Source organism: Protopterus annectens, chromosome 6.part0, assembly GCF_019279795.1.
Source record: "Protopterus annectens isolate FY-2018-M chromosome 6.part0, PAN1.0, whole genome shotgun sequence".
NCBI lineage: Eukaryota > Metazoa > Chordata > Ceratodontiformes > Protopteridae > Protopterus > Protopterus annectens.
Genome location: NC_056737.1, coordinates 866,613,046 through 866,627,590, shown reverse-complemented (window position 1 = coordinate 866,627,590; position 14,545 = coordinate 866,613,046).

Here is a 14,545-nt window from a genome sequence, read left to right as displayed (position 1 = left end):
TAAATGGTATACATGTATGCATATGTGTTTATCTGGGGTGATAAAAGCTTAAATGATAGTCCATTTGTGGTTATTCACTGCATCACCCAAGGCCGCTAATGCCGGGGCCATTATAATAAGGAAGTACCTACATTATTTTTAAAGACTGTAAAATTATTGTTCTTAAAATGCTTTGTAATACTTTGGAGCTTCCCCCCCGGTCCTCTACTGAAAATGTGCTCCAGCCTAGTCAGACTTTATCAGTAAGCAAATGTCATTAAATAAATAAATACATAAAATGCAGCTCCGTCAGACCTTTTATAACGATTTCTTAAGAATTTGTGATATCAGATTTCTGAAAAGTGTCAGAGAAAATTTGTTTGCTATTAAAAGCCTTAACCATTCAAGAATACCTGACATTCTGTCATTGCTTCTTGTTATTCTGCTTTCAAATCCATCACCATTTTCTCCTCTAGTCTATAAATATAGAGCACCAGAATTTCAACTTGTTATTTCAAGGCTGGTATGTTAGATTCCAGAGAATTAAAAACATGTTACTGTTTAGAAATATTTAATTTATCTTATTTCCATCTAATAGTGAAAGTTTTCATAAATCAGAAGTCTTAACCTAGGATTCTGAAAACCACTGACTGCCTGTGCTAACTGCCCAACACTATTTGGCCAATTAGTGTAATGGTAAGAATATGCAATTTAAAGGCAGGTATGGCCACAGTCAGAAAGACATCATTATATAGTTTGGCGGTTGGTGCAAAAAGTTAAGGCTGTGAGCTGTAGTTCCTGTGATATGGGGTTTGATTCTCTCAGTCTTCATTTGCCTACTGTTTGGCCTTGACCTTGACCAGCTCACTTAAATAGATCCCTATTGAAATGTCAGCCCTCAAAATGCTGAGAACAAAAAAAAAAAAAAAAGACCAAAAATACAGGAGGAGAGTGAAAATTGCTCTTCTCCTTAAACCTTGATCCCCCCCCCTACACTCCCAAACTTATATATACCCACTCTGAGATTGTCATGACTCAGAGAAAAGGGACTATTCAGAGAAATGGCACCTCAGACTTAGTGTAAGTCTGATCTTTTGGCCATTCAGTCTCCCTGTTTCAGGACTCACTCTGGTGGATCCTGACATTTCAAATGGTTACCCACTTAACCAGACATTGCACCATGGTTGCCCTGAAAAAGAATTGTATGTTCAGTGAGCCTACCTGGTAAACAAATAGGTGTTATTATTATCGGGCTATTAACATTGTCAGACCTGACCTCATTAGTGTTCTCCCTAGAGACCAGTGCCTTGAATTGGCTAATACACCCTCCTGCACTCATACATAGATTCAGATTCCCATGCGCACACACACACACACACACACACACACACACACACACACACACACACACACACACACACACACACACAAGCATTCCCTTATACACACCCACTTACACCCATCAACAAGTAAGCCCCCTGACAGTCACCTAAACTCACAGAAACATGCATCCATTCATCCACATACACAATGTAGATAGGACACACACACACACACACATAATACACATCTGCACATACACATTTATGCAGCTTCATTCATTCCCCTACAGACACTACACACACACACACACACACACACACACACACACACACACACACACACGTATGTGTATATATGGGACTACCTGAAAACACTGACACGCAAAAACACCCGACAACGAGATAACCGACACCACAAAACCGAAAGTTCAAAAACACGAAACTTCACATGCCTGACAAACCACAATCCCGACAATCAACAAAACAAAACAAATAGCTTTTCTGTAAAACACACACATAACACAAGCACACCAAAAACCTTACAAACCTACACTAAACCTTACATACACAACTATCTATGCACTAACCTTAACCCAAACCCTAACCCTAAGGTCCGTCACTATCGCACCTAACCCGCCCCTAACCCTAACATCTGTCACTATCGCATACTTACCTTACCCGCACCCTAACCCTAACTCACTTAACCCCCCCCTAACCTTAAAGTATGTCACTATTGCACACTTACCTTACCCGCACCCTGACCCTAACGTCCATCATTATCACACACTTACCTTAACGTGTCAGTGTTCTCAGCGTCGGGATTTTCAATCGTCGGTCATCTCCGTTGTCGATCTTCTAGTGTCGGTTATCTCGTTGTCTGCATTGTCAGCGTTCGGTGTTTTCAGGTAGACTCATGTATTATATATATATATATATATATATATATATATATATATATATATATAAAATCCCTTTTAAATCTCGAAATACTGAAAGATCGACTTTCAGCATCTCGACACTAAAATATTGAAAGTGGAGTTAATCAAAACTGCACTTTACCGAGTGTTATATCATTGAATCTGCTGTTGGTGTGGTGTGTTGTGGTTTGCGTTTGCTTTGCATTGTGGTCTGGGAGTTAGATATGGCAGACGATGTGTGGCTGTGTACAGAGGTTCAGGTAGGTTGTAAGTGTTTAAGGGTTTTGGGTAGGGTTTTTATTTTTTAGTTTTGTGGGAAGTTTTGGGAGTTGGATGGGTTACAAGGGGGAGTGTGTGTGTGTGTTAGTGTTGAAGGCAGTGTGTTTTTTGGATGTGCAGTATGTGTGTTTTTCCTGTGTATGTGTGATGGTGTGCGAAGTAAGTGTAGAGTGCATAACCAACAGCTACAATAGCTATGGAGATGCACTATATAGTAGTTCAGTGGCTAAAAAATGGAACTCTGTCCCTACCAGCATTCAAAACACATTGTCTAAAGCCTCCTTTAAAGACCTCATCAGGCAACATCTCAAGCAAAGTTGGCAGTGCCATGATTGCTCCCCAGGCTAGTGAAAGCAGATAAGGTACACATACTGAACCTAGAGTACTTGATAATAGTTTTCAATCTTACTTACAAACACTGGCTAATCTACAATGTATGTACTGTACCTGTGTACTATATATGTATTCTACCTATGTTCCATATTTCAGCTGTACACCACAAATCTATGAATTACCTTTATTTTTAAATTAATATTTTTTTCTTTGTTCTCTCCACTGTAACTGTTGATGTGCTGCATACCACTGTAAAAACATGTCTTTTGTAATTTGTGTGTATGCTGGTCATGTCTAAATAACTAAATGTATCTGTAATTTTTCTATGTGGAACTTTTCTCCCCGGGCCTCTGCTGAAAAAGGGCTTTTCAGCTCAGTCAGACACCCCCGGTTAACAAATGTAAAATAAATAAATGAAATAATGGTAGGTCTTTTTTTGTAGTTTGTGATAGTGCGACCTCAGAGTTGGTATATGTATGTAGCGGGGGTGTGGGGGGTGCGGGGGGCTTGCCCCCCTGCTTATGCATAGGTTTTGTAGTTGTATGTGTTAAGTGTCTTAGTTAGGGTTTAGTGGGGAGGTGGTGTTTGTCATGTTGTGTTGGAGGTTATATTAAAAAACTGAATGTCGCTTACTGAAAATTCAAAATTATGAATTTTTGGTATAGTGACACTTGTTTTTTTAATAATTTGGTATAGTGGGTGTTCAGTGTTTAAGTCTCAAGATACTGAAAATCAGACTTTCAGTCTTTCGAAATCTAAAAGTAGACCCATATATATATATATATATATATATATATATATATATATATATATATATATATATATATATATATATACAGTTTACTATCGTTAGTTTGAACAGCAAAACAGTTGCCATTTGAAATAACAAAATGTTAAACCGAAACAAAACATTTTGAGTGTACACAATGTCACCCCAAATGATCGACACATTTGAGTCGACATTGCCGCGTAAATGTGATGTGATAGCCGTACAGGAGCTGATGTAAATCAAACTCCAATATGACATATCACGTTTTTGCAGGGGGGCAAGCCCCCCTGCACCCTCCCACACCCCCTGCTACTAATTTATTCCAGCTCCGAGATCGCACTACAGTGGGGACATGGATGAATTTCCTATCCCCGTTGTACCGCAATCTTGTACATATAGTTGAACACAGTTATGCATTTGCATAAGTGTGTTCGACTATCCAACTCACTTATCATTTTCCGAACGACATTCTGATTTTCGGCAGCATAACTGCCGATAGCATGTCATTCACTAAAATGACAGTAAACCTATATATATATATATATATATATATATATATATATATATATATATGTGTGTGTGTGTGTGTGTGTGTGTGTGTGTGTGTGTATACACATATAAACAGTGACACATTTTCCATCCCCACATCTTTGCTGAATTTAACTGCACCATGTGCACACCCATAGAAGGGAATTGGTGACCCCTGTGTTTATATGGGGGTCACTTAATCTCTCAGCTGTGTAAATTTGGAACCACTGACAATTCCAGGGGAGAGCACATGGCTAATTAGCATTAACCACTCCTCTAGATTGTTGCATTATCATGTAGGTCTGCCACTGAGACTGCCTGTGCTTTGAAGCTCTCACAATGAAAATACCTCAGCAGAAAGGCCATTTCTGACTTAGCATGTTAATGAAAAGCTCTTAGCTAAGGCTTCCTCATCATGCAAAGCCTTTCTGAATGTCAGAGGTAGTATTAACCTTTTGAAATTCCAAGATAACTTTTTCATAAACTGGTTAGATAAAAATAAATCCTTCAGTAAGTTTAAGGTGCAAAACACTGGATTTGTTCTAAAACAACCATTAACTTTTATGCCTTTGTAGGTTTGTAGTTTTGAGAACTTTTATTTTACTATGGATTATGATTTAAAAAAACTCTATTGCACCATCACCCGTGACAAAGGCAGGGCCACAGGTATACAAAAGCAATGAAACCATATCAACAGTTCACATTCACAAACACCATACATCGTACATCTTGCTCTATACAATATAATCAAACCAACACTACACAAATTGTGCATTTCCTGCCCTCCCTCAAATCTCACTCCTCCTCCTCCAAAACACTTTTCCACATGTACAGCTCCCACAACTTTCACCCATCTCCAAGTAATCTACTCCAACCCTCTTCCAAAAATCCCACCTTCCTGCTCCCCCATCTCTGTCACAACTTTCACAACCTTAGATATGGTTGGCCTAGACCTTGATTTCCACCCTCTAGTAACTGCCTTTCTTGTAGCCACCAGAACCAAACTTAACAAGGCCCTACCATTTCCAGGCAAGTCAAATCCTGTATCCCAGCTCAAAAAAGTCACCTCCCTCCCTACACTCACCTGCTCACCCAGCATTCCTGATAGAGTACCATGCAGGGAATTGTCAAAGTCCACCAACCCATTACTTCTCAAGAACACGTGCTCCCATGTACCTCTCTCCTCCTCATCACACCCGCAACACTTGCCATTTACCTGAGGAAAAACTCTTTGAAGTCGGCTCAGGGTACAAAAGCATCCATACAAACACTTCAAGGCAAAAATCCCAAACCTCAGATTCTGCTGGCACACCTGGGAGCCATACGCATATCCTCCCACTGCCTCCCTAAAAACCGCATATCCAGTCTCTCCTCCCAATCTTTTCCAACCTCCTATGATTGATTCACACAGCTATTGTGCATCATTCTACATGCCTCATCAATTATTCCCTCTTCAACAGCAACCTCTGCTCCAGACTCAACCAAAAACTCAATTAGTACAGATCTCCCACCCAGGATTCCCCCATTCTTCCTGCCCATAGTCCAACATCAATCCCAGATAGGGAAGACAATCTCTAGGCTGTAGTCCAATGTCCCTTCCCAGGCTTCCTCCCACTCCAACACCTCTCCATCACTAATGATTTGTTTGGTTCCATTGCCAACTTCCTCAACCAAATTCCAGCCCCATCTTGCCTATTCTCTGTACCGCTAATTGCAATCAATCCTATCAACAGAATCCCTTTTCTCTGTTATGGTTCTGGCTTAATTGTTAGTATACTTTCTCCTCCATTATGACTATAATACTTTGCATGATTGCTGTTGTTCTCCTTTAAGGATCTGCATCCAAAATCCCACTCTTTCCTTATTTCATGAAATACCCCCCTCCCCCCCATTCATCACCATCCTTTTCGATTTTTAATTGTAGCTTTCTATTGTGTCTGTTATGTATAAGAGCCTTAACTGTGTAGCTCTAAAATATCTGTTCAAATGAAGTAATCCTAAACCACCTTGATCTATTCGAAGGATGAACTTATCCCACTTAATTCTTGCCCTCATCCTCTCCAAGATAAAATCCTCCAACTCTATATTAAAATTACTATGCCCAACCTGTGTCTAAAACTAAAGGGAGTAAAAACATTTTTACTGTTGGTATCTTGCTATCCATACCCATAGGCAAGAGTTTCCATTTTCTCAGTTTTTATATTATCTTTTCTTTAGTCTCTTCCTATATATCCTTAGCTGCCATAACAGAATCCTTTTCGTCCATATTCCTAAATATTTTATCATATCCACATAAACATGGGTATTGCTGAACCAATTCATGTGTGGGTATGTAGTTTATATTTATAGCCTTTCTTTTTATAGGTTCATAGGTTCATAGGTGTGTACTAGGCTAATGGCCCTGGACCCTTTACAAACCTAGCCCATAGGATTACCCTGACATCATGCCACCCGACCTTAGTTCCTAGTGCCTCTGTCAAGTAGAGCCACTGGAGTGATCCCCGGGTTGAATTTTCTATTTCCCATCCACTCATCAAGGTTTCTGTTGAAGAGGGCCAGTGAGGTGCTCTGTTTGACATGTATGGGAAATCTATTCCATAGCAAGGGCAGTCTCTGGGTTATGAACCTGTCCCTCCAGCACATTCTGTTGATTGTAGTAATGAGGTTGAGGTCACTGAAGCATGTGGTGCAGAAGGATTGGGATTTCTTTAGATGTAGCATTTCTAACAGAGCTGGATCAGACATGGCTTTGTATGTCAAGCAGAGATCGCCTCTAAGTAGGTGATATGAGACAGAATAGTTGGAGTTTTTTGAGTCTATCCATATAGGACAGGTGTTTAAGGCCTAGGATCCTCTTTGTGAGGTACTTTTGCAGCCTCTCCAGTTATTGCGGGTGTCTAGTGAGGTACATGCCAAATGGGGCATTGTACTTGATGATTGGCCTAATGAGGGAAGAGTAGAGGGAGACAATGACCTCTTTCTTCCTGGATGCAAAACCCTTAGTAATGAGATGTGTCTGCTACTTTCACACTGTGGGTTCTATCTGTGAGCCAGTTTGCAACCCACCTAGTGATATAGGGGATGATGCCTAGCTTAGTGAGTTTTTCTATGATTCCTGAATGGGGAATGGTATGAAACGCCTTGGCCAGATCAAGGTAGGCTGTATGAACCACCTTGCCTTCATCCACAGCTCTGGTGACTGACTCAATAAAGTCGACCAATCTGAGCAGGCCTGATCTACCCTTCACAAAATCAAACTGTGTGGGATGCAGAGTTGGAGACTCCCTAGATCCTTGTTTATTAGGTCCATGATGATGTGTTCCATAGCTTTGCATATCAGACTCATCAGACTAATGGGGTGATAGTTCCCAGGGTCTGTAGTCACTCTTCCTTTGTGGAGAGGAATGCCTGTAGCAGTGCGCCATTCGGTAGGGACAAAGCCTGAGGTGAGGCTCTGACTGAAGAGGGCACACAGATGAAGTGCTAGTTTACTTTGTAGTTCATGTAGAACATAGCCAGGGATATTGTCAGGTCCCATGGAAGCTGTATTCTTGGCCTTGGACATTTTTACAACCTTATGATTTATGGACCTAAATCATTTGGTTATACATACATAAATCATTTGAGTATTGTGCATGAATTTAATTTATGTTTTTAAAGGATTACTATTCATATATTGAAGGTTGCTTTGTTCTGTTTGACATATATATTGTCTATGTAGACATTTATTTGACATGGGCATATATGGGATCTTGGTTAGCCTTACCATCTTCTCTAATGTCACTGCTGGTAGCAACATACAGGATTAACACACTCATTGATATAAATTAATTTTTGATATTAATGAGGTTGTAAAAGTAGGTATATGCGTAAAGCAATGTTTATTATCTATTGTGATGCCGTTGTCTGAGGTAATATATGAGTTTAACATATTGGATAATATAAATGAGTTTATGATATTAATGTGGTTAGAAATGTAGTAATATGTGTAACATAAGTTATTTGAGCCACCGGAGTCGACCTGCAGATTTGCGTTTTGTTGTTTTCTTATCTATTTATAGGTAGGAATAGAAAGATTATGGGTTTGAAACAATGTATATATACTTTTATTTATAGAAAAAAGAAGATTATGAGTTTGAAACAATGTGTATATATATTAAAAAAAAAACGAACAAATTTAGTAATGCCCACTTGATTGCGTCATTTGACAAGGGCTTTTTAAACAGGTTTTTAAATTAGAGTTGGTATCTGAAGAAGTCCGGATAATATCAGGACAAAAAGCGCTTAATTTTACTGTTTGTAACGTTGTATCATTTGCTGCACGAGCATAGTGCAATTTCTCCGTATTAAAATTCATTGTCTCAACTAACTGCAGAGTGAAGTTGGTTCCTGACGTTTGATTTTGTGCTTTACAGTCGTGAATTTGTTCTTGGTGTGGACAATTGTGCAGTAGCTCAGAGCAAATCTGGGTATTGCCATGGAGATTATTAACATAACTATAGAAGGCCTTGTGGTTGTCTTTACTATCTGCTGCAATTCTGTTTTCATAGCTAGCTTTACAGGATCTGATGAGGAATCTCAACTTTTTGTTGAGGCTGATAAGGGAGTTTTTCCACTCTTGGGACTTCACTTTATTCCGCATCAGTTTAATCCTTCTGTTTGTTTATAGCAGGAGACCACCAGATTGGCTTCCTTTCTTTGGAAGAGAGCATCTTGGTTCTATTGGGTATGGCGAGATCCATACATTTGTGTACGTGTTTGTACAGTGCATTGGTGTATGATTTGGTGGTCATGCAACTATTCTCCATTTGCATGGGTGCCGTGAAGTTAGCCACCTCTGTTTTTAGAAGCCCAAAGTTAGCTTTGGAAAAGTTTTTCATGGTGGTTACCTTTGCGAGGGGAGTGGGAGGGATGTCGATTTCCAGGCTGATTAGTTTGTGGTCGGATCTAACCAGGGATTAGTTAACAGTTGGTGTAGAGCAATGGTCGCCCACGTTATTAATGACCAGGTCAAGGATGTTGCTAACTCTAGTGGGGGTAAGAATGAGCTGGTCCAGTGCATTTGAATTAATGCATTCCAGGAAACGTTGGGCAAGTTTATTGGTACATGAGTAGTTTTCCCAGTTAATGGAGGAGTAGTTGAAGTCACCCAGTATGAGAGCGTTAGGCTGGACCCTAATATTCTCCTGTGTGCTTATGAACATGGAGTGTGAGGCTTGGGACATTGTTGGGGACCTATAGCAGGCTACGACCTGAATCGCTGTCTTACCCAATGTTAGCTGCACCTGAAGTATCTCTGATGCGTTATGTTGGGCTAGCAGTCTGGAGGTGTGCGCATCCTTTATGAATATGGAAACACCACCGCCTTTGGAGCTTCGGTCCAAGTTCTGGGCACGAAAAGAGTGGAATGAGTTATAGCCTGGTAGTGCAGGGGTGCTTTCTGGTGCCTTGAACCAGGTCTCTGTTACAGCACAAATGTCGATGTTCTTCATTTTAAAGAGTGCTTCGAGCAAGTGCATTTTCAGATTTAGACTTCTAGCATTGAGCAGCACGACCCTCAGATTGCATTTGTTTGTAGCTGTTACGGTGGTAATTTGGTCTTTGGAACGCCACCTAAAAAAGGCACTATAGGGGTGGCAAGAGCCTTGGCCAGTATCTGGAAGCCCAGGGGTGACAGATGCAGGCCATCTCTGGCAAAACATTGAGGTCTGTTAATCATGTCATCCCAGGCAGACAGATACTGGACCCCCTTAGAATTACACCAATTGTTGAAATCGATCATTTTCTGCTTGTACTATGGTATCATTCTGGGTGATGGTAGGATGCTGCTCAGGGCTAGGGTCATGCCCGCCTGGGCTACATAATCCGAGAGCTCCTCCTTGTGTCTTTTCATGTAGTCCAGGGAGGTACATCTCAGGTCATTCACACCCACATATACAATGACAGAGTCATATTTGTACCTGTTGTTGAGGGACCTGAGTGCGTGCGCTATGTGGTGGATCCTGGCACCTGACAGGCAGCTGACTGTTACTTTCACCTTATTCAACCTAGTGAGTGGGACATCAGTGTGCCTCACTATCGAGTCACCTTTGACCAGTGTGTTGGGCATGCTGTTCTGACTTAGGGACTTTGGTTGAGTGGCACATTGTTTAGGAGAGTTATGTGTCTCGTGATTAGTGTTGTGTTGTGGTGGTTGAGTGCATTTCTGCCTTGGAGGTCTCTGCTGTTTGAGTAGATTTTTATTGAGAGCCTCCACAAAGGTGGGTGTGTGGTTTGTGTTGTTATGTGAAGGCAGTGCTGGTGTGTGTTCTGGAGGGCTATGTGTTTCAGGTGTTGTGGTGCAAGTGTTGACCTTCTCCTCTTGACCAGCTATTCCGGTCTTGGCTGGAGAGTGCGTGGCTTCCAATTTGGATATATAAGTGGATCTCTCGCAAGTCTGAGTGTTGGGTGATAAGAGAGGAGGGTTGTCATTGTACATGAGGCAGTTGCTACATTGCCTCAGGATGCCCAAGTTCACCAGGTTAATAGGAGAAAGCAAAGGGAACTGACCTTTAGACATGCCTGTTTTCATTAATTTTATGTCCCGAAAACCTGGAACTTTCTCAAAATATTCCACAACAATGAGATGTCCTATTATGGTTCTGTCAGATGCAAAATCATATCATCTGTAAATAAAGCCAACTTTTCTTGAATACCATATCAATTATAACTTGATTTTTTGAGTCCCTTATTTTCTTTGCCAGTGGTTCTAAATATAAATCAAATAACAAAGGGGAAAGGTGACACCCTCCCACTTTGTTTTGTGCCTCAGATCCCTCATATATCCTCATAATTAACCTTATTATTGTATCAGGAAATACAAATGTTTCCATTGCCCTACTCATAAAGTCCTAGCTTTCTCTGTCTAATGCTTTCTCTGCATCAAGACTCACCAACAATAGTGGTATTTTCTTACATTTTGCTTACCACTGGATTATGATTGTTCTATCAATATTGTCATATATTTGACTTCCCTCCGCAAAATCACACTGATCCATATCTATCAATTTTGGCAAGAATTTTGTAATCCTTTTAACCATTATAGGCATAAACACTTTATAATCATGGTTTAAAATTGAAATGGACCTGTATGAAGCTAGATCTGGGGGGGGGGGGGGTTACCATCTTTAGGTATTACAGCCATCACAGCTTTTTCTGTGATGTTGGTGCTCCCCCTACTTTTAAAATACTGTTAAATAACATCTTCCTTATGTTTAGCACTTCCTTCCCTCCTAGTTTCTAAACTTCCACAGGAATACCATCTATTCCTGGAGACTTTCCTGAAGATTGGTTACACATCAATATTTGTATCTTATCTCCTCCTATCTTAACTAATTGTTGATCCTCATCTACTTCTAACCTTGGCATATTTAAGTATTCCATAAACATTCCCATTTGTGCCTTTTTTATTTACCTACTTTTCTGCTTTATACACATTTTAGTAAAATTTCCAAAATATGTTTAATACCACTACAGGATCTCTGTTTATTTTTCTTGTTATAGGCTCCCTAAGTTTGACAACAACCCTTTCTACTTTCTGTTGCCTAAGTCATTCCAGAAGTTTTTGTACTCTGAAGTTATTATCAAAAAACTGTTGCTTAACAGCAATCTTTCTAAACTCATGCATATTATCCAGATACTCCCTTATTTTCTCTTTACCACTCTGCAGTTAAGGTTCATAGGTTTCGTAGGTTCATAGGAGGTTACTAGGCTATCGGCTCTAGAGCCCTTACAATCCTAGCCGTGTTAAACCCAAGTTGACCCAATTGTCCTTGGTTAGATGGACATAATTCACAGACTGAGAATATGTAGTTAATCTTGAATTACCCCAATTGTCTTTGTTAGATGGCTGTAATTCACAGGGCAAGTCTATGATCAACACCGATTACCCCTGTCCATGAGGGACATGGGTGCCAACACCTGGGTGAATTTATGGTCTCCCATCCATTTCTCTAGGTTGCACTTATTTTATTTTATTTATTTTACATTTGTTGACCAGAATTGTCTGACTGAGCTGAAGAGCCCTTTCAGCGGAGGCCCAGGGAGAAAAGCTCCAACATATTATACAATTTTCATTATAAATTAGCATTAAACAGCAACGTTACAGGATTATTACAAGGCATTAAGTAGCAATACAATGTTATACAGTGTCAATAATCAGGAGTATAACAAAACTATTTCAATATGTATAAAAAGAAATATGTCATTAAGATAAATATAGTTTTGGGGTAAGTGGCTACAAAAACCCAGTTTTATCATAATGTAGCTTGAATAGTGCCAGTGAGGAGCTCTGCTTCACATGAATTGGAAGCTTATTGCAGAGGAGCATCAATCTCTGCGAGATATGTCTGTCTCTCCAGCATGTCCTCTTAGTATCACAGGCTAGGTTAAGATCCCTGAAGCAAGTGACTCTTGTGTCATTTGACTTGTGGACGTGCAGCATTTCTATCAGGGCAGGGGCGGAGACTGCCCTGTAGGCCAGGCACAAGTTGCCTCTCAGAAGCCTATATGATACACAGTACAGTGACAGGGCTTTCATTCTGTCCATGTAAGTCATGGTTTGGACGCCCTGTATATTCTTGGCGGGAAACCTCTGTCGTCTCTCCAGCTACTGCAGGTCTCTGGTGAGGTACATGCAAAAGGGAGCATTTACTTTATTAATGGTCTGATGAGGGTCAAGTACAGTAGAGTTATAACATCCTTAGACCTGGATGCAATTCCCTTACTTATGAGATGCGCAACATAGAAGGATTTCCTTACCACTATGGAAACTTGGTGGTCGAAGTTCAGACCGCTATCTATCTGTGTTCTAAGATCTCACATAACTGGGTTTAAACTTGGGGGGGGGGGTGCTGTCAATACTGTAATTAGTAGGGAATTCTGCTTTGCTAAAGGGGATAATAATGCATGTCTTTGCATTTAGTTTTAGACTATGACTTTGGCACCAGTCATTTGTCTGTGTTAGCCCCTTACGTAATACCTTAACATTGTTGAGGGACTGAATGACTGCACACCATTTGCAATCATCATTGAACTTGGCAAGCCAAAGGCCATCTACTTTAGCCTGGGCTTCCAAGAAATAGATTCCAAACACTAAAAGGCCCAGCACAGATCGTTGTGGTATGCCACTGGTGATGGATCTAGTGGTAGAGGTGGAATCACCAACTTTGACAGTGTGTGTTCTGTCAGTGAGCCAATTGACTACCCATCTAGTGACATAAGGATTAATCCCCAGCTGGGAGAGTTTCTCAATGATACTTGAATGGGAGATAGTGTCAAAAGCCTTGGCTAGGTCAATATAGGCGGTATGCACTGTCTTACAATCCAGGACCTTGGTGACTTTCTAGAAGAAGTCTACTAAGTTTAATAAGCATGATATACCCTTAACAAAACCAAATTGGGTTGGGTCTAGAGTTTGAAGGTTACCTGTGTCCTTGTCAATAATTCCATGATGATTCTTTCCATGGCCTTAGATATGAGGCTGGTCAAACTTATAGGTCTATAGTTCCCAGGGTCGGTTGATGGCCCCCCCTCTGTGCAAAGGGATTACTGTTGCTGTTCTCTACTCTGCTGGAACAAAGTCAGATGTCAGGCTATGGTTAAAGAGAATGCTAAGTGGATCCATGGGGTCCTGTTTTAGATTGCTTAGTAAGCAACATGGAATGTTATCTGGTGCCATTGAAGCCATGCTTTTGGCCTTGGAGAGCACAGATATGACATGATCTTTTCAGAAACTAGGAGGAGGACTGGTGTCAGGTATGCTTTGGGGTATGGCTGATGGGGACTAGGGGGTGAAGTTTGCACCAAATCTGTCAGCTAGCAGGTTGGCACTTTCCTGTGGTATAATAAGAGTGGTACCATCTACTACCAGTTCAGCACATAGTGGGCATCACCTTTTAGGTTACTGACATAGTTAAAGAATGCCTTATGATTATCCTTATCTAGGGATGCTATTTTAGCTTCATATTTAGCTTTAGAGAACTTTACAAGATTTCTGATCTGCTTGTTCCCTCTTAGTCTTAGGCATCAGCTTCTTCCTGTTGATATATAACCTGTTTACAGTTGAGGTTCACCAGTGTGGCTTGTTATTTCAGAAGGACCTGGTTTTGATCCAGTCTGGTACAGCCAAGTCTACATTTGCTTAAGTGTTAATGCAGGGCATTTGTGTACACTTCTGCATAGGAGTCATTTTGTCTGTGATTCTGGAGGGTATAAAACTTTTTATACCATCGCTTAGTAGGCTGTAGTTTGCTTTGGAAAAATGTTTTAGGTTTTTTTTGCTCCTGTGGGGGGGGGGGGTCTGGTCCAATAATTACTTCGAACAAGTCTGATTTATGGTCTGACCTTACGAGGGAGGGCTTCACACAGGGGGGAATGCA